The sequence below is a fragment of the Lepus europaeus genome, unplaced genomic scaffold (genome assembly GCF_033115175.1).
Source record: "Lepus europaeus isolate LE1 unplaced genomic scaffold, mLepTim1.pri SCAFFOLD_3_1, whole genome shotgun sequence".
NCBI lineage: Eukaryota > Metazoa > Chordata > Mammalia > Lagomorpha > Leporidae > Lepus > Lepus europaeus.
The window spans coordinates 10,185,900-10,205,461 of NW_026909276.1; the positions used below are offsets into that span (position 1 = coordinate 10,185,900).

At 45.5% G+C, this 19,562-nt stretch overlaps 1 pseudogene; it reads left to right on the forward strand.

Moving 5' to 3' along the window:
• Window positions 1-8,569: 8,569 nt before the first annotated feature.
• LOC133755188 (guanine nucleotide-binding protein G(I)/G(S)/G(T) subunit beta-1-like) overlaps window positions 8,570-19,562 on the forward strand; it is a 28,717-nt pseudogene continuing 17,724 nt past the window's right edge.

Consider the following 19,562-nt stretch of genomic DNA (forward strand, 5'->3'; position numbering starts at 1 on the left):
TAAGCCAGCATATCTTAAATATCATTTCAGCATGTAATTTATAATTTACTAAAACATTTTGATTTCTTTTTTTTTTACTGTCTTCAAAATTCACTCTGTGTTTCATACATGGCACACTCCAGCTGTCCTTGCTGTGGTCTCTGTGATCAGCAGGCTCTTGTGGGGACAGCGAGACTATGTGCTGGGAGATCTGCCGGCATCTTCCCCACAGACAATGTGCAGGTGCCAGGCTGGCTCCTTCCTGAGTTCACTTCCCCAGATCCTTTTTATTTTAAAAGATGCAATGGGGCGGAGCCAAGATGGCGGATAGTGAGGATGTGCGCCGTAGTTTGGGAAAATAAAGTTTCATAAAAGTGGAATTACTGTAGCCTCAGGAAAAGACTCAAGAAAAAAACTGCAGAGGAAACGCTTCCGGATCTAGTGGATGTGAAACAGAGGACTTACAGGGAGCCCACCGCGTGGAAAACCAACTGAGACGAGCCGAGTGGCGGGAGACGAGCCAGAGCCACAGAATCTCGCCAGCGCGGGAACCGGAGGAGGGTAAGACAAAGACCTCAGAAACCCGAGACATTGTGGGGTAGGGGAACAGAGGCCTCTCCCTTCACTCACCAAGCAAAACAAAGAGCACCGCGATTTACATATGTAAAGCGCAGCCAAACTCAGTAACTTTAGCGAAACTAGAGAACACATTGAGGGCTGCATAAACTCTTTGTGTGGTCCCAGGGGTAGATCAAACGAATACTCACAGAGGCCAGATTTCAACTACCCTCAACTCCACTCCCAACTGAGTCAAAAAAATAAAAAGGAGAGAGAGAGAGAGCCAGCAAGGAGCAAGTGAGTGAACAATCTGGGAGAGTCGCTCTTTACACAGCCTTAAACCTGAAGAATCAAGCATAGCTCTCTGGCCACACCCATCACAGCCCCTAAGGATTCAACAAAGCAGACAGCTCACTTAGAGGCATAGTATAACGAGAAAAAAAAAACCACAGCAAAAAACAAAAACAAAAACAAACAAACAAACAAAAAACCAAAAACACCATAAATTATCTCCAACATGCCAAACAACAAACATAGAAGCCGAGGTAACAAGAGCAAGGAAGACACTATGACGCCCCCAAGTGAACAAGACACGCCAATGCAAGATTATGAAGATGAAGAGATAGAGGAAATGCAAGAAGCAGATCTCAAAAAATTGATAAGAACATTAAGAAGTTCTCAAAAACTAATTCTTGAACTACAGAAATCCTTAATGGACAAGATAGAAAATCTCTCCCGTGAAAATGAAATATTAAGGAGGAATCAAAATGAAATGAAACAACTAGTAGAACAGGAAACTGAGATAGTGACAAAAACCACAATGAAATGAAGAACTCAATAGATCAAATGGCAAACACATTAGAGAGCCTTAAAAACAGAATGGGTGAAGCAGAAGAGAGAATATCAGACTTAGAAGACAGAGAACAGGAAAGGGAAACAGTCAAATCAAAGAAAAGAAGAAGAAATCAGAAATCTAAAAAATACTGTCAGGAATCTACAGGATACTATTAAAAAACCCAACATTCGGGTTCTAGGAGTTCCTGAAGGCATGGAAAGGGAGAAAGGATTAGAAGGCCTTTTTAGTGAGATACTAGCAGAAAATTTCCCAAGTTTGGAGAAGGACAGAGACATCCTAGTACAGGAAGCTCATAGAACCCCTAATAAACATGATCAAAAGAGATCCTCACCACGACAGGTCGTAATCAAACTCACCACAGTGAAACATAAAGAAAAGATCCTAAAATGTGCAAGAGAGAAACGCCAGATTACTCTCAGAGGATCTCCAATTCGACTCACAGCTGACTTCTCATCAGAAACCCTACAAGCCAGGAGAGAATGGCGAGATATAGTCCAGGTACTAAGAGAGAAAACTGCCAGCCCAGAATATTATATCCTGCAAAGCTCTCATTTGTGAATGAAGGTGAAATTAAGACCTTTCACAGCAAACAGAAATTGAAAGAATTTGTTGCCACTCGTCCAGCCCTGCAAAAGATGCTTAAAGATGTGTTACATACAGAAACACAGAAACACGGTCACCAATATGAAAGAAGGTAAAGGAAGAAAACCTCACAGCAAAAGACCACAAGAATCTCAAACCAGATATTAGAAAATATCTTTGGCAAATGGCAGGGCAAAGTTACTCCTTCTCAATAGTCACATTGAATGTTAATGGCTTGAACTGTCCAGTTAAAAGACACCAATTGGCTGATTGGGTTAAGGAACAAAACCCATCTATCTGCTGCTTACAAGAAACACATCTATCCAACAATGATGCATACAGACTGAAAGGGAAAGGCTGGAAAAAGATATACCATGCCAACAGAAATGAAAAAAGAGCGGGCACAGCCATCGTAATATCGGACAACATAAACTTTACCACAAAAACTGTCAGGAGAGGCAAAGAGGGGCACTATTTAATGATTAAGGGATCCATTCAACAGGAAGATATAATGATTATCAATGTATATGCACCTAATTACAGGGCACCAGCTTATTTAAAGACTTGTTAAGGGACTTAAAGGGAGACTTAGACCCCAATACAATAGTACTGGGGGACTTCAATACTCCACTCTGAGAGATAGACAGATCAACAGGACAGAAGATCAACAAGGAGACAGTAGATTTAAATGACACTATAGCCCAAATGTATCTAACAGATATCTACAGAACATTTCATCCTACATCTAAGGACTTTACATTCTTCTCTTCAGTATATGGAACCTTCTCTAGGATTGACCACATACTAGGCCACAAAGCAAGTCTCAGCAAATTCAAGAGAATTAGAATCATACCATGCAGCTTCTCAGACCACAAAGGAATGAAATTGGAAATTAGCAACTTGGGAATCCCCAGAGCATGTGCAAACACATGGAGATTGAACAACATGCTCCTGAATGAACAATGGGTCATAGAAGAAATTAAAAGAGAAATCAAAAATTTTCTGGAAGTAAATGAGGATAACAGCACAACATACCAAAACCTCTGGGATACAACAAAAGCAGTGTTAAGAGGAAAGTTTATATCAATAGGTGCCTACATCAAGAAATTGGAAAGGCACCAAATAGATGAGCTTTCAAGTCATCTCAAGGATCTAGAAAATCTGCAGCAAACCAAACCCAAACCCAGTAGAAGAAGGGAAATAATTAAAATCAAAGAAGAAATCAACAGGATTGAATCCAAAAACAATTACAAAAAATCAGCCAAACGAGGAGCTGGTTTTTTGAAAAAATAAACAAAATTGACACCCCATTGGCCCAACTAACTAAAAAAAGAAGAGAAAAGACCCAAATCAATAGGATCAGAGATGAAAAAGGAAACATAACAACAGACACCACAGAAATAAAAGGAATCATCAGAGATTACTACAAGGACTCGTATGCCAGCAAACAGGGAAATCTATCAGAAATGGACAGATTCTTGGACACGTACAACCTACCTAAATTGAGCCAGGAAGACATAGAAAACCTAAGCAGACCCATAACTGACACAGAAATTGAAACAGTAATAAAGGCCCTCCCAACAAAGAAAAGCCCAGGACCAGATGGATTCACTGCTGAGTTCTACCAGACATTTAGAGAAGAACTAACTCCAATTCTTCTCAAACTATTCAGAAAAATCGAAAAAGAGGGAATCCTCCCAAATTCTTTCTATGAAGCCAGCATCACCTTAATTCCTAAGCTGGAAAAAGATGCAGCATTGAAAGAGAATTACAGACCAATATCCCTGATGAACATAGATGCAAAAATACTCAGTAAAATTCTGGCCAATAGAATGCAACAACACATCAGAAAGATCATCCACCCAGACCAAGTGGGATTTATCCCTGGTATGTAAGGATGGTTCAATGTCCGCAAAACAATCAACGTAATACACTACATTAACAGGATGCAGAAGAAAAACCATATGATTCTCTCAATAGACGCAGAGAAAGCATTTGATAAAATACAACACCCTTTTATGATGAAAACTCTAAGCAAACTGGGTATGGAAGGAACATTCCTCAATACAATCAAAGCAATATATGAAAAACCCACGGCCAACATCCTATTGAATGGGGAAAAGTTGGAAGCATTTCCGCTGAGATCTGGTACCAGACAGGGATGCCCTCTCTCACCACTGCTATTCAATATAGTTCTGGAAGTTTTAGCCAGAGCTATTAGGCAAGAAAAAGAAATTAAAGGGATAGAAATCGGGAAGGAAGAACTCAAACTATCCCTCTTTGAAGATGATATGATTCTTTATTTAGAGGACCCAAAGAACTCTATTAAGAGACTACTGGAACTCATCGAAGAGTTTGGCAAAGTAGCAGGATATAAAATCAACAGCCTTTGTATACACAGGCAATGCCACGGCTGAGGAAGAACTTCTAAGATCAATCCCATTCACAATAGCTACAAAAACGATCAAATACCTTGGAATAAACTTAACCAAGGACGTTAAAGATCTCTATGATGAAAACTACAAAACCTTACAGAAAGAAATAGAAGAGGATACCAAAAGATGGAGAAATCTTCCATGCTCATGGATTGGAAGAATCAATATCATCAAAATGTCTATTCTCCCAAAAGCAATTTATACATTCAATGCAATACCAATCAGGATACCGAAGACATTCTTCTCAGATCTGGAAAATATAATGCTGAAATTCATATGGAGACACAGAAGACCTCCAATAGCCAAAGCAATCTTGTACAACAAAAACAAAGCCAGAGGCATCACAATACCAGATTTCAGGGCATACTACAGGGCAGTTGTTATCAAAACAGCATGGTACTGGTACAGAAACAGATGGATAGACCAATGGAACAGAATAGAAACACCAGAAATCAATCCAAACATCTACAGCCAACTGATATTTGATCAAAGATCCAAAACTAATCCCTGGAATAAAGACAGCCTATTCAATAAATGGTGCTGGGAAAATTGGATTTCCATGTGCAGAAGCTTGAATCAAGACCCATACCTTTCACCTTACACAAAAATTCACTTAACGTGGATTAAAGACTTAAATCTACGAACCAAAACCATCAAATTATTAGAGGGCATTGGAGAAACCCTGCAAGATAAAGGTACAGGCAAAGACTTCTTGGAAAAGACCCCAGGAGCACAGGCAGTCAAAACCAAAATTAACATTTGGGATTGCATCAAATTGAGAAGTTTCTGTACTTCAAAAGAAACAGTCAGGAAAGTGAAGAGGCAACCGACAGAATGGGAAAAAAAATATTTGCAAACTATACTACAGATAAAGGGTTGATAACCAGAATCTACAAAGAGATCAAGAAAATCCACAACAGAACAAACAACCCACTTAAGAGATGGGCCAAGGACCTCAATAGACATTTTTCAAAAGAGGAAATCCAAATGGCCAACAGACACATGAAAAAATGTTCAAGATCACTAGCAATCAGAGAAATGCAAATCAAAACCACAATGAGGTTTCACCTCACCCCGATGAGAATGGCTCACATCCAAAAATCTACCAACAATAGATGCTGGAGAGGATGTGTGGAAAAAGGGACACTAACCCACTGTTCGTGGGAATGCAAACTGGTTAAGCCACTATGGAAGTCAGTCTGGAGATTCCTCAGAAACCTGAACATAACCCTACCATACAACCCAGCCATCCCACTCCTTGGAATTTACCCAAAGGAAATTAATTTGGCTAATAAAAAAGCCATCTGCACATTAATGTTTATTGCAGCTCAATTCACAATAGCTAAGACCTGGAACCAACCCAAATGCCCATCAACAGTAGACTGGATAAAGAAATTATGGGACATGTACTCCATAGAATACTATACAGCAGTAAGGAACAATGAAACCCGGTCATTTGCAACAACATGGAAGGATCTGGAAAGCATCTTGCTGAGTGAATTAAGCCAGTCCCAAAGAGAAAAATATCATTTGTTTTCCCTGATCGGTGACAACTGAACACCAAAGGGGAAACCTGTTGAAGTGAAATGGACACTATAAGAAACAATGACCTGATCAGCTTTTGTCCTGACTCTAGATGTACAATGTAATACTTTATCCTTTTTAGTATTTGTTGTTGTTGTTGTTGTTCTAGTACTATTGGTTGAACTCTGTAATTAACACACAATTATTCTTAGGTGTTTAAATTTTAACTGAAAAGTGATCCCTGCTAAATTTCAGAGTGGAAAAAGAGAGGGAGGAGATGCACAATTTGGGACATGCACAATCAGTCTTGCCCCAAATGATGGAGTTAGAAATGTGCCAGGGGATTCCAATACAATCCCATCAAGGTGGCATGTACCAATGCCATCTCACTAGTCCAAGTGATCAATTTCAGTTCACATTCAATGGCTTGGATAGGTCTAAGAAACAAAGGGATCACACAAACAAGACAAGTGTCTGCTAATACTAACTGATAGAATCAAAAAGGGAGGGAAAGATCCAGCATGGGAAGTGGGATACACAGCAGACTCATAGAATGGCAGATGTCCTAAACAACACTCTGGCCTCAGAATCAGCCCTTAAGGCATTGAGGTATGGCTGAAGAGCCCATGAGAGTATTGTAGGCATGGAAAGCCAAGATACCATGGAAAAGGAAAAAAAGAAGAAGACCTAAATGAAAGATCTCTGTGAGTGAGATCCCAGTGGAAAGAACGGGGCCATCAAAGAAGGAGGTACCTTTCTCTGAAGGGAGGAGAGAACTTCCACTTTGACTGTGACCCTATCCGAATACGATCAAAGTCAGCGAACCCTAAAGGCTTCCATATCCCTGGCAACTCATGACTAGAGCCTAGGGAGATTACTGACGCCATGAACAGGAGTGTCAAATTGTTAAATCAGCAACAGGAGTCACTGTGTACTTACATCCCATGTGGGATCTGTCCTTAATGTGTTGTCTAATGTGCAGTGATGCTATAACTAGTACTGAAACAGTATTTTTACACTTTGTGTTTCTGCATGGGTACAAACTGATGAGATCTTTACTAATTATATACTGAATTGATCTTCTGTATATAAAGATAATTGGAAATGAAAAAAAAAAACCTGGTGTTAAATTGGAAACGGCATAGAAAATTAATTTTTAAAAAATATTATGTAGGATCTCTGCCTTTAATGTGCTGTACACTCTTATTTAATGCTATAACTAGTATTCCAACAGTTTTTTTTTTCACTTTGTGTTGCTATATGGGGCAAACTGTTGAAATCTTTACCTAATATATACTAAACTGATCTTTTGTATATAAAGAGAATTGAAAATGAATCATGATGTGATTGGAAGGGGAGAGGGAGCGGGAAAGGGGAGGGTTGTGGGTGGGAGGGAAGTTTTGGGAGGGGGAAGCCATTGTAACCCATAAGCTGTACTTTGGAAATTTATATTCATTAAATAAAAGTTAAAAAAAAATAAAAGATGCAGTGGGCCCAAACACTTGGGCCATCTTCCACTGGTTTCCCAGGCCTTAAGCAGAGCGCTGGATTGGAAAAGGAGCAACCGGGACACAAACCAGCACCCATATGGGATGCTGGTACCTCAGGTGGAGGCTGGTATCTCAGTGCTGGCCCCTTCTTGGTGTCTTTAAAATGTTGTGGGGGGGGGGGGTCAGTGCTGTGGTGTAGCAGGTAAGGCTGCCCCCTATGGGGCATCTTGTAAAATAAAAGTAAAGCACAGATTTGTTTGTTTTCCTGACTGCCTAAAAAGCTTGCTCATTCAGCATTACAGAGCAAGGCAAATCGGGCAGGAATGGTGGATGCTGCTGCCGGGCATTTTCTTTAATAGATACATATTGTTTCATTCTTTTGATTTTACTATTGAAGGACCACAAACTCCCAGGGACAACACTTGGAGTGGCTCATGGAGCAAGGAAAACTCCACAAAATGGGCAGGTTTTTTATGATGACAGACCAAGCCCCTGCCAGTAAGCACGCTTGCCTTGGGTGATGGGCTAGCTGCTCCAGTCTCCCATGCTCAGCAGGACCCAGACTGGGCCTAGGGAGGCCTCCTGAGCATCCTAGGTGTCGGGGACATGGGGCACACTCAGATGGCAACACTGGCTGGGTCGTTGGAGTACCAGCCTGGCTCAGGTATGGAGGAGGTGGAAGGATTCCATGGGTAGGGTTGGGGGTGCCAAGGCAGTAGCCTTAGAAATAACCAGTCCATCTCAGTCTCAGAGGTGTGTGTTCTGGGAGGTGCTACAGCCACACACACTCACACTTGCCTCAACTGAACACTAAGTTCCTGTTACCGGTGTTCAGTTTTCAAACAGCTTTGCCTTTTGTTTATAGTCTCAGTCTCTTATGAGGGTCATCAAAAAAATTCATGAGAAATGTATATTATGTGGAAAGCATGCATGGATTTCCAAAAGTTGTTTTGCACAGAAAGTAGCATCTTTCTGTCCCACTTTCTGTGCAGTTTCTGCAGGGCCTTTGCACATTAGGAAGCCCATTTAGTCCTTTGATGTGAGCTGAGGGCACAGTCACTGAGGTCCCAGGCTTTATCTTCTCTGCTTGAGAAGTTCCCGTGGTGCTGTCAGTAAGGTGTGCATGGAGGTCAGCCCCCGCAGTGATGTCAGTAAGGCAGGTGTCGGAGGTGAGAGCCCTCGCTGATAGGTTCACACAGGAGGACTCTTGTTCTGGATCTTCTCTGCCCTGGTGCTGCATTTACTGCTGTGGAAGAATGCTGGATTCCATAATTTTTTGTGTCTTAATCACCAGCAGAATGACTAAAAAGAGTTTAATTAGAGGATAGCATTGTGGTGTAGTAGGTAAAGTTGTCGCCTGTAAAACTGGCATCCTATACGGGTGCTGGTTTGAGTCCCAGGCTGCTCCACTTCCAATCCAGCTCCCTGCTACTGGCCTGGGAAAAGAGTGGAGGATGACCCAAGTGCTTGGGCCCCTGCACCTGGTCCATTGTGACTATATGGGCAGTGAACCATTGGATAAAAGATATTTCTCTGCCTCTCTCTCTTTCTCTCTCTCTGTAACTCTTTTAGATAAATAATCTTTTAAAAAAGCTTAATTAAAGATAGAATTTGGTATATTTATATAGTAATAATAGTTTCTTTATATTATTAATTCACAGATATTCCCACTGGCTTCATAAAATAAAAATTTGCAGTAGGGAACTTTGCCCCTAAAATCGGATCTCCTGGGAAGACTCCAGCCTCATTGTCAGATCATAGCATAGCAGCATGGAAACCTTTTCCTTACTGGAAATTGTTCTGAGTGCCTTTGAAAAGCTGCTCACACTCCTATTTTGAGTCTTTTAAAGCCATTTTCTCATTTTACTGCATATAATGTACAAGAAGTCTTCAGAAAATTCATAGAATATATGTATTATAAAAATTATGCTTGGGTTTCAAAATATTTTGCCCCAGAGTCATCTTATTTTTCAATTCCGTTTTCTATGGATTTTTTTAAAGTTTCCTTTTAAATATTTCTTTCTTTTTTAAAAGATTTATTTGTTTATGTGACTGGCAGAGTTACAAGAGACAGAGGCAGAGAGAGAGAGAGAAAGAGAGGTCTTCCATCTGCTGATTCACTCCCCAAATGGCTCCAATGGCTGGAGCTGGGCTGATCCAAAGCCAGAAGCCAGGAGCTTCTTCCAGTTCTCCCACATGGGTGCAGGGGTCATTGCAGAGAGCTGGATCAGAAGTGGTACAGCTGAACAGCCAGAACTCAAACCGGCACCCACACGGGATGCTGACACAACATGGAAGATTTTTCAATTTTTTGGTATCCTCTTCTATTTCTTTCTTTAAGATTGTAAGATCTTTAACATCCTTGGTTAAGTTTATTCCAAGGTATTTGATTGTTATTTTTATAAATAGAAAGATATAAGGAGCTGGCACTGTGGTGTAGCAAATAAAGCCACCATGTTAATTTAAGATTTCAAAATTCTCTAGTTCCTTTGTTCACTTGATGGTAGTAAAATACTGCTGTTAAGGCCAGTGCCATGGCTCAATAGGCTAATCCTCCACCTGTGGCACCAGCACCCCAGGTTCTAGTCCCTGTCGGGGCACTGGATTCTGTCTTGGTTGCCCCTTTTCCAGGCCAGCTCTCTGCTGTGGCCCGGGAGTGCAGTGGAGGATGGCCCAGGTCCTTGGGCCCTACACCTGCACAGGAGACCAGGAGAAGCACCTGGATCCTGGCTCCTGGCCGGCCATGGCAGCCATTGGAGGGTGAACCAATGGTAAAGGAAGACCTTTCTCTCTGTCTCTCTCTCACTGTCCACTCTGCCTGTAAAAAAAAAAAAATACTGTTGTTAGTGATGGTGTGTCCTTTCGCAGAGTGTACCTGCTGGTTGAAGCATTTCATCATTTCATAGATAAGAAAGCAGATTGATAGCCAGGAAGAAGCCAGAAAGTTTCATCTGAATCAGACCCCTTTCTCTTTTCTGTAAAATTTAAATCCAACAGAGTAATTAATGTTGTTCCCTGGTTATTAGGTCCTTACCAGACTGTTCTCACTGGGCACCAGCCTCCTGTCCTCCCTGGGTCAGCTGTGCAGGCACTGAGCCAGCATGGTTGCTCAGAAGCACCGAAGGCAAAGGCAGCCCCGAGCCCAGGTGCCCTGCCCCGGTGGCGTCCTAGTGCCAGGTTCCACTGTTGCCATGCTGAAAGAGTCCCCTGTGTTTGGAGTGGCCGAGTGCAGTGGATGGTGGGTGTCGGGGGGGGGGGTGCTTTTCTTCCACAGTGATCTATGAGGTCCTAGGTTGACCCTGCCTGGAACGCCACTAATCTCTCTTGTGTTGCTTCCTAGGATGCTAGGAAAGCACGTGCAGATGCAACGCTCTTTCAGGTAAGAGCTGGTTTGCGGCCTGGACCCTCTGGAGTGAGCTCTGCCCGTGCAGTTGCCAAACCACTGTGGGGGGCATTGTCTTTGCGGAGTCATCCAGATGTGGGAGGAGACAGTGGGTTCTGTGTACACGTCGTCTCTTCAGCCTGAGTAGTGCTCCCTGCCAGTCAGGTGTTGTGTCACTGCCTTTGTGACCAGTCTGCCTCAGAACTGGACACTGCAGGCTGGCCCAACAGCACCTGAGACACTTGAACAGCAGTTCCATGGCTCCTTGTGTACCCAAAAGGATTAAAAGCCGGCGTTCAGCATATGTTCAATAGGATACGCACACCCAAGACCTGTGGATGTCTGAAACCTTGTGTACACAGGCCCTACAGAGGGGAACATTGAGAGCTAATAATAGAATAATCATAAAAACAACACTGCAGGAAATCTATGCATATGATTTGTCTCAAAAAATTAAGCTTTCGGTACTTACACTTGTAACAACAACTCCTGTGTGAGGAGATGCAGTGAGGAAGATGATACAGGGCTGGGACACAGCTTAGGTGATGGCACCGTGATCTGATAACCACAATGGGTACGGCACAGGTGCACTGGACAGAGGGCTGATTCACACCCCAGACAGGACAGAGCAGGCCAGTGTAGGATTTCATCCTGCTCAGAATGGCTCACAACTTAAAATTTAGGAATTGTTCCTATCTGGAATTTTCTACTTAATAGTTTCAGACTGCGGCCAGCACTGTGGCTCACTAGGCTAATCCTCCACCTGCGGCACTGGCACTCCAGGTTCTAGTCCCAGGTGGGGCGCCGTTTCTGTCCTGGTTGCTCCTCTTCTAGTCCAGCTCTCTGCTGTGGCCCAGGAAAGCAGTGGTGGATGGTCCAAGTGCTTGGGCCCTGCACCCACATGGGAGACCAGGAGGAAGCACCTGGCTCCTGGCTTTGGATCAGCGCAGTGTGCCAGCCATGACAGCCATTTGGGGGATGAACAAACAGAAGGAAGACCTCTCTCTCTCTCTCTCTCTCTCTCTCTCTCTCTCTCTCCCTCTCCCTCTCCCTCTCCCTCTCCCTCTCCCTCTCTCTTGCTTTCTAACTCTGCCTGTCAAAATAAATAAAATAGTTTCAGACTGCAATTGACCACAGGTAACTGGAGCCATGCATAGTGAAACCAGTTAAAGGAGGATGGCTATACACAGTGTTCATAACATCCCCACTCACATAGCCAAGGGAGGAGGCCATCCAACTCTCCATAAGTGGATGAGTGTACAAACACATGGTGGTATGTATGCATGGTAGGATATTACTCAGCGGTGATAGGGAATGGAGTCATGTGGGTGACCTCACAGATGGTAAGAAAAATAGCCAGACATGTGTAACTCTGTGTTTAACAACTCTGTGTATATGAAATACCCAGAATGGTTAAGTCAAAGACAGGAGATTGGTGGGTGCAGAGATTGCGGGGCGAGAGGAGGAGGGTGGCTGCTGGGTGGGTGGGGAGCTCCAGATACAGTTGAGGAGCTGAGCAGTGGTGACGGCTGCATAGCATGCTGGGTGTGCTGAGTGCCTCTGAGTGGAGCACTATAACAGAGTTTTAAAAAATTTAAAAAATAGAATAGAATAGTGAAAGAAAACTTAGATTCATCCACTGAAGATGACTCAGTTTATTACACTATCCAGACACGTAAGGGATGCACTTTAAGAAGAAATTTATGCAGCTGGTGCCACGGCTCATTAGGCTAATCCTCCACCTGTGGCTCCAGTACTCCAGGTTCTAGTCCCAGTTGAGGCGCCAGTTCTATCCCGGTTGCTTCTCTTCCAGTCCGGCTCTCTGCTGTGGCCGGGGATGGCAGTGGAGGATGCCCCAAGTGCTTGGGCTTTGCACCCACATGGGAGACCAGCAGGGGGTGCCTGGCTCCTGCCTTCGGATCACCACAGCATGGCCATTTGGGGGATGAACCAACAGAAGGAAGACCTTTCTCTCTGTCTCTCTCTTTCACTGTCTAACTCTGCCTGTCAAAAAAAAAAAAGAAATTTATGCAGCGTAGAATTATAACTGTCAGTTCTTGGGCACACTTTGGACTGTCCATTTTTAAAGACTCATTGTTGGGTGTGCTTGGCCCATTTGCCAACCTGGAGTCATTACTGTTTGTGTCTGCCCTGTGGGGTGGGTGCTGGCATGCAGACACAGATCCTGAATGTGGCCTGAGGTGGGAGCAGCACTGCAGTTGCTGGAGGCTGTCCCTGTGGTGGCCCCCAGGCCCCGAGACAGACGGGCAGAGCTGGGCACAGGAAAGGAGCTGCTGTGCGTGTGCACACTATGGGGACAGGTGTGTCCTTACACCCCATGGAAACAGTAGACCTGTTCAGAGTCCCAAGGGACCCAGTGCCCTTGAAGAGCTGGAGGATGGCTGGGCCCTGGTGGGTGGGTGAGGAGGAGGGCTCTGGGAAGATTGTGTGGTCACAGACGTTAACCTCAGGAACCTTCGTGTTTAAGATCAAAAACAACATCAACCTGGTGGGGAGGATCCAGATGTGCCCCAGGAGAACGCTGAGGGGGCACCTGGAGAAGATTTATGCCATGTACTGGGGCACAAACTCCAGGTAACACACAGGCCTCGGCAGCAGCCGGTGCCGGCTACGTCACCGAGTGTTCTGTTGTCTGGGAAGGTCACCCGGATTCATTTGCTGTACTTTGTAGAGAGCAACACGAGGAGGGAGGAATCAGAGGAGCAGGCCAGGCGTGGCATGTGTGTGGGTCTGTGCTCCATCTAGGGTCCTGCTCACCTGGCCCATCCTGCTCTGCTGTTTCTTCTCTGCTCCAGGCTGGCTTGCATGACTCAGGTTCTTCTCCCTGGGAAACTCCACCTTCCCTCAGCTCCACCGTGCTCTGACGTGACCTTGGGATGTTGCCTTCCTCCGTCCCTGTGTTCTGCACTGCTCAGTCTGTTCTCCTGGCTGCTGGCCCTCCTGTGATTTCAGCACCTGCTCCAGGTGCTGGAGGCCCAGTGAGATAGCCTTAGAGCAGCAGCCTGTGGGGCTGGTGCTATGCCTGGGTTTCTGTGGTTGGGGCCCCCAGCAGGTGCATGGATATGTGTGTTTGCTGTGGCCATCACCCTTCACCTGGTCTTTGTGCCTCTCTGTGGTGTGTTCATTGTCCCAGACATAGCCCCTTGAGACTCCTGTTCTTCCTCTTCCTGGGCTTCTTAACCTCCCATCCACTCCTCTGTCCCCTGCTCACCCTCTGCTCTGCCTCCGCCCTTCCTCCACCCACACCTGCCTTGGGCTGTGTGGCTTCACTATGGGCCACTGTAGAAAGGACATCTGTTAAGCTCTCTTTTCCTGTTGTTTTAGAGGTTCCTAAGTCCATCTCTTACTTTTTCTTCCCAAGTAAAGGAGATGCTTTTGATTGAGGACTGTAGCCTGCTCTTTGAAGTCTGACATGCCATTCTTGACATGCCTGTCTTTGAGTAGTAGTTTTTTCCTCCTTGAGTTGTCAGAGTGGAATTTTCTGCTTGGCTTTCTCTTTTTCATGGAAGTGCTTTGGAGTGTAAAGGCTGGAGGCTGGAGAACAAAAGATTCTATCTTAAGTTTGTTCTATACAATATCCCATACAATTTCACATGCAAATGACAATATGAGCATTTTAATGAGGGCTGTAGTCAGAAAGCATAAAAAAGGAAAGGGGAGGAGGAGGAAGGGGTGATGTTCAGAGGGCACAGACTGCCAGCTGGGAGAGGGCTGCGTGTACAGGGCTCCAGGCAGCAGTTCAGAACTATTAAATCTCCAGGACTGCTCTGAAACTTGTATTTACTTGAAACACAGCAAGAGAGACAGAGCTCTCATCTGTTGGTTTACCCCCCAAATGCCTGCAATGATCTGGGCTGGGCCAAAGCCATCAGCCAGGAACTCAGCCCAGGCCCCCAAGTGAGTGGCCTGAAATGCATTAGATGAGTCTTCAGCACTGCCCAGGGGCTGTGCTGGTGGGAAACTGGGACAGGAGCCAGGGCCTCATAGCTCAGTTCACAGAGTAAATGCTAGATGCTCTCACCACAAAAAAAAAAAAAGGGTATGAGGTGGTGGGTGTGTTAACCAGCTTGATATAACCATCCCATAATGTAAACATACATCAGAACATCACATTGTATCCCATACATACATGCAATTATTCATCAATTAAAAATAAAATATATTCAAAATAAATGAGTAAATCAGCAAAACTGTGTTGTGCAAACTTCCCTCTTTCAATTTTTTTTAATGGTGACTTTATTTTTTAGTTATTTGTTTATTTGAAAAGCAAAGTAAAGAGAGGCAGAGGCAGCGAGAGAGGGAAGTCTTCCATCTGCTGGTTCATTCCCCAGATGGTTTCAGTGGCTGGAGCTGCACCAACCAGAAGCCAGGAGCTTCTTCCAGGTCTCCCATGCAGGTGCAGGGGCCCAAGGACTTGAGCTATCTTCTACTGCTTTCCCAGGCCATAGCAGAGAGCTGGATCAGAAGTGGAGCAGCTATGGCCTGGGAAAGCAGTAGAAGATGGACCAGGTACTGGGCCCCTGCACCCACATGGGAGACCCAAAAGAACATATACATGGGATGGTGGCACTACAGGCAGTGGCTTTACCCGCTACTCCACAGTGCCAGCCCCTGAGAATTGGGCTTACACTTGCTCTTTAAGCTGGACAGTTAGATTTCATGCTGCATGATAACAAATGAAAACCAGGAGGTAATATTAAGGAGGATCTTTGCTGTCCAGAGTATCTTATGATCATTTGTTTTATTTATTTAGTTTTTAAATATTATTTGAAAGACATAGTTATAGAGAGAAGTAGAGACAGAGAGGGAGAGGTCTTCCATCCACTGGTTCACTCCCCAAATGACTGCAATGGCCAGAGCAGAGTCAGTCAGAATTCAAGAGCCAGGAGCTTCTTCCAGGCCTCCCAAGTGGGTGCAGGGGCCCAAGCACTTGGGCCATCTTCCACTGCCTTCCCAGGTGCGTTAGCAGAGAGCTAGATGGGAAGTGGAGCAGCTGGGACTCAAACTGTTGCCACATGGGATGCTTGAGCTGAGGGCCTGAGCTTTAACCTGTTGAGCCATAGTGCTGGCCCCAGATTATTTGTTTTAAACACCTATTTTCTGTATAGGTCAGTGGCTGTTTATTTAAAGCCTAAAATAGTTGTTTTGGAGTTTTGGGGGATGTGTATTTTCCTGAAGTCATCTTATTTCCTGCCACCATAAACTAAGGTTGTCACACAGACTCTCACACTTTTTCATAGCTCAGGCTGTCATTTATGAATTGTGAACACTTTGGCTTAAGACTGTGGCAGGCAGGACAGCACCATAGCTCACTTGGCTAATCCTCCAACTATGGCGCTGGCATCCCATATAGGTGCCGGGTTCTAGTCCTGACTGCTCCTCTTCCAGTCCAGCTCTCTGCTGTGGCCCAGGAGAGCAGTGGAGGATGGCCCAGGTGATTGGGTGCCTGCATCCGCTTGGGAGACCAGGAGGAAGCACCTGGCTCCTGGCTTCGGATCAGTGCAGCACCAGCCATAAAGGCCATTTGGGGGGTGGACCAACAGAAAGAAGACCTTTCTCTCTGTCTCTGTCTCTCTCTCACTGTCTAACTCTACCTGTCAAGTAAGAAAAAAAAAAGATTGTGGCAGGCCAACAGTGTTTCTTTCAAAACCACACTAGGGGCCTATGACACATGCTTGTGTACACATAGATGTACAAGTGTGTAGTAGGAGTTTATCAATATAATACATTCAGGACTGGTGCTTTGCCATAGTAGGCTAAGCCTCTGTCTGCAGTGCCGGCATATATGGAGTGCCAATTCACGTCCCAGCTGCTCCTCCTCTGATCCAGCTCTCTGCTATGGCCTGGGAAAGCAGTGCAAGATGGACCTGGTACTGGGCCCCTGTACCCACATGGGAGACCCAAAAGAAGCTCCTGGCTTCAGACCCAGCTTTGGCTGTTGCAGCCATTTGGGGAGTGAACCAGTGGATGGAAGATTTCTCTCTGTTTCCTACTCTCAATTATACCTCTCAAATAAATACATAAGTCTTTAAAAAAAGAAAGAAAAAAAACCACATTTATTTATACTATAATCTGATTCTTTTAAAAAAGTTATTTACTCAACACGCAAAGCAACAGAGAGACTTCCTTCCGCTGGCTCACTTCCCAGATGCCTGCAACCCCCTGGGCTGCGCCAGGCCAAAACCAAGAGCAAGGCACTTGTCCAGATCTCTCCTGTGGGTGACAAGGGCCCAAGCACTGCTGACTCCTCTGGTGCACAGAAGCAGGAAGACAGGGTGGGAATTGAAGCCGGAAGGTGAGCTAGGCTTTACAAGGTGGGAGGCAGGTGTCCCTGTGCCCACTCTTGGCTCTGATTTTCAGTGGCACTTCAGGTGCCCTCTCAGTCACATGGGTCCATGCTTAGATTTGCTGTGGAAGTCCATGCCTGGGCTGGAACACAGCTGTGTGTGCAGGGCTCCAGGCATCTGGGCCGTGGCCACTCCTCAGTGCCCTGGAGCCCGCTGGCATACTTGTTTCTCTGTGTTCTGTGTGGTGGCCCTCAGGGAAATGCTGTGTGAACAGGCAGGGCTCCAGGAAGTGAAGTGAAGCCAGGTCCTGACCTGGGGGAGGAGGTGTCTCCTGTCACCTTCCGGGGAATTAGCAGCTTACTCCCCCACTCTGACGAGTCAGCACTTGCTAAGCCGTGTGACCAAGAGCTCTCTGAAGTTGACCCTACCTGGAAGATGAGCTGCTCTGCATGGGCTTCGGTTCTGCCTCAGGCTTCAGAATGGCTGGACAAGGAGAGCAGCAGAGGGGGGTGTCTTCACCTACAGGACTGTTGATGACTGGGCTAAGAATTGCATCTCGGGACTGGCACTCACAACACTGGCATCCCACAGGGGTACCAGTTCGTGTTCCAGCTACTCCACTTCCAATCCAGCTTCTTGCTAATGGCCTGGGAAAAGCAGCAGCAGCTCCTGCTAACCACATTGGCAGACCTGGAAGAGGCTCCTGGCTTCAGGCTGGCCTATCCCTGGCTGTTTGCAGCCATCTGGGGAGTGGACCAGTGTCTGGAAGATCTCTCTGTCTCTGTTTCTCAACCCTCTCTCTCTGACTTTCAAATAAGTAAATCAATCTTTAGAAAAAAGAATTCATCTGGAAGATGAGAAGAGATGGGAGCATGCAAGTCTCATGTTCCAGGAATAAATTATATAGCAAAGCACTGAAAAGGCTTCTGTTCCTGCCATACACATTGTTTCTTCTGTAAAGAAAGTTTGTGCTTCAAAACAGAGTTTGGTGAAAGTTGCCAACACTATCAGGATGACTTGAGTGAGTTTTACCTTCAGCTTCTGATCTGCTTCAGGAAGCCAAGTGCGCTGTAGTGAGCCAGTTCCAGTCTGTGTCGCTATCATTAACAAGTGTCTGCTGGAGACAGCAGGGAACATTCCGGCCCAGTTCCTCCTTGGAACAGCACGTTCTGTAGGCAGCCATCCTCCGAGAGTTCGTGGGTAGCCGTGGTTCCCAGGCTGTGCTAGCTCTCAGCTTTCTGAGGGTTTCATGCCTGTGTGTGGCCTGGTGGTTTAGTGCTGCATCTCACATCTGAGTGCCTTGTTTGACCAGAGAGCTGGTTCACTTTGTCTCAGCCTCTAAGATTGGCTGCTGGTCATGCTCCCCTTCAGCGGGACCCCGTCCTGGTTATCCATGTAGACTCAGCACCTTTCCCAGCAGACAGATCCCAGACACAGCCTGTGTCCATGGCCACTATGCCTCCTGACAGGCAGCACACATGCATTTGCTGTCATTGGTGTGCTCCTATCCAGCCATCTGGGTCCTGAGCACCGTAGCTTCTAGGAGACCTGGATTCCAACTGAAGCTCAGTTGGAGAAATGTCTTGTTGCTCTTAGGTGAGAAGTGTTTTGTGAATCTGGAAGATCTGAGGCTTTTTATTCCCATATATACTGGCTTTTTCTTTGTGATGGAACAGAAAACTGTTCATATTTTGTACAGTCTTTGGCTCTTTAAAGACCTCTGTGTCTGCAGCATGGTTTATAGTGGAGGGAGACAATGCAGAAGTGGTTAGGAGAGCCGCAGCCAGCCTGCCTTGGTCGACAGAGGCAGAGGCTCATGTGTTCTGGTCTGTGCTGGAGTGGAGTGCTGAGCTCTGTCTGAACTGCTGTCTGTGAGGTCATCACAGTCATGCTAACTAAGTTGTCCTGTGTTCTGTCTCCATGTCCCTTCCCACGTGGGATCTCTGGGCTGTGCAGGGCTGATTTGTCTGTTTGTCTTCCCTGAAACCTTCTTGTCAGTGCCTCAGAGGATGGCAAGCTCATCATCTGGGACAGCTACACCACAAACAAGGTGGGTAAGCAGGCTTGCATTCTCAGGGCTGTGCTGCACCAGGGAGCACAGGGTAGTACAGGAAGCACAGAAAAGCATTTGGTTGGGTTTTATTTCATTGAGAGGTGTGGCGACATGGAGAGGGAGAGTGATAGAGGTCTCCTGTCTGCTGGGTTGTTCCTCAGATGTCTGCAGTGGCTGGGGCTGGGCAGTGGCCAGGGAGTTAATCCAGTCTGCATTATGGGTGGCAGTAACCCAGTTATTTGAGCCATCACCACACATCCTAGGGTCTCCATGAGCAGGAAGCTGAGCCAGGAGTGGAGCTGGCTTTGAGTCCAGGTATTCTGATGTGGGTTGCAGGCCTCACAACAACTGGGCAGATGCCTGCTCACAAGCTGTATTTGTGGTGAGGTCATTTA